We start from the raw sequence: 1,628 nt of genomic DNA, 5'->3' as shown, positions 1-1,628 counted from the left end.
CTCTCTTACCTTTTATATATTGAAAGAATTTCTTCCTATCTTCCTTTATATTACTAGCTACCTTGCACTCATACTTCTTCTTCTCCCCCTTTATTGCTTTTTTAGTTGTCCTTTGCTCGCTTTTAAAAGCTTCCCAATCCTCTGGCTTCCCACTAATCCTCACCACTGTATGCTTTTTCTTTAGCCTTTATGCTGTCCTTGATTTCCCTCATCAGCCATGGATGCCTTATCCTCCCCTTAGCATGTTTCCTCCTCCTTGGGATGAATTTCTGCTTCGCCTCCCGAATAACCCCTGAAAACCCTTGCCATTGTTGTTCCACTGTTTTCCGTGCTAGGCTCCTTTCCCAATTAACTCTGGCCAGCTCTTCCCTCATGTTTTGTTGCTACCCTTATTTAATTGTAATACTGTTACATCTGATTGCACCTTCTCCCTCTCAAGGGTAAATTCTATCATTTTTTTTTTCAGGTTTAACATTTTATTGTAAAGGGTGCACTTCCTCCCAAACTCATCTTCATATTCTTTGTATTCTCATGACTAAAGAATACATAAATACACAAAAAGATTTAAAAAATAAAACAAAGTTACAGAATGGATTTTTCTTAAATTAACTCGTCCACAAAGAGTGCTCATGTAAAATCCCCCCAAAATTTTCAATTCAAAAGGAAGCTTGGTACAGGTTGAAATCCAAATTCAATCCTACTTTAGATATCATCAATGTCCTCATCATCATCCCCAATCTCGTCAAACTGTATTTCATCAGCATCGTCAAGTCCAAAGGTATCTGTTTCATTGATTTTGGCATGCTCTGGAAGTTAACCTTAGGCTTTCAAACTTCTTGCCTCATCCTCATCAGGATGACTTCAGCCTGATTATCCTGATAATCTCTCAACCCAACCAATATAATGTCTGATGTGTTTATCCAAACCTTCTTCCTCAGCTTCCCTTGAATGTGGCAAAGCCTCTTCCCACCATTAAAACACGTGGCTTCCAAACACCCATTTCCCAGCATCTTAATCACCTGGGTATGTTCCTGACCATCTTCTTTAAACACCAACTCACGTTTCTCGGACTCATTCTCATTCTTACCAGATCGCCTGTTTTTACCTCCCTTACCTTTATTCTTGGGCATGGCTTGTGTTATCTTGTGTCGGCGGTGTTATCCGGCTCCCTGCACTGCGCACACGTTAAATTCTACCATATTGTGGTCACTGCTCCCTCAGGGTTCCTTCAACTTAAGTTCCCTAATCAAGTCTGCCTCATTACACATCACCAAATCCAGAATTGCCTGTTCTCTAGTAGGCTCTGTCACAAGCTGCTCCAAAAAACCATGTCGTAAACATTCCACAAATTCCTTTTCTTGGGATCCACTACCAACCTGATTTTCCCAGTCCACCTGCATATTGAAGTCCCCCATGATTATTGTAATATTGCCTTTTTTACATGCCTTTTCTATCTCCTGATTTATTTTCTGCCCCACATCCTGTCTACTGCTAGGTGGCCTGTACATAACTCCCATCAGGGTCTTTTTATCTTTGCTGTTATGGGTCAGGGTTTAGAGAACCCCAAAGTGTATCATGGAGTTCATCTGACCCACAACTTTTAATAGATTGTGGAATGGGGAGCACAT

General features: G+C 40.8%; 1 pseudogene; it reads right to left on the bottom strand.

Annotated features, from left to right (window-relative positions):
* Positions 1-669: 669 nt before the first annotated feature.
* LOC140392398 (eukaryotic translation initiation factor 1A, Y-chromosomal-like) lies at positions 670-1,130 on the bottom strand (annotated as a pseudogene).
* Positions 1,131-1,628: the final 498 nt, after the last annotated feature.

Source organism: Scyliorhinus torazame, chromosome 16, assembly GCF_047496885.1.
Source record: "Scyliorhinus torazame isolate Kashiwa2021f chromosome 16, sScyTor2.1, whole genome shotgun sequence".
Taxonomy (NCBI): domain Eukaryota; kingdom Metazoa; phylum Chordata; class Chondrichthyes; order Carcharhiniformes; family Scyliorhinidae; genus Scyliorhinus; species Scyliorhinus torazame.
This window is presented reverse-complemented; position numbering and strand designations above follow the sequence as displayed.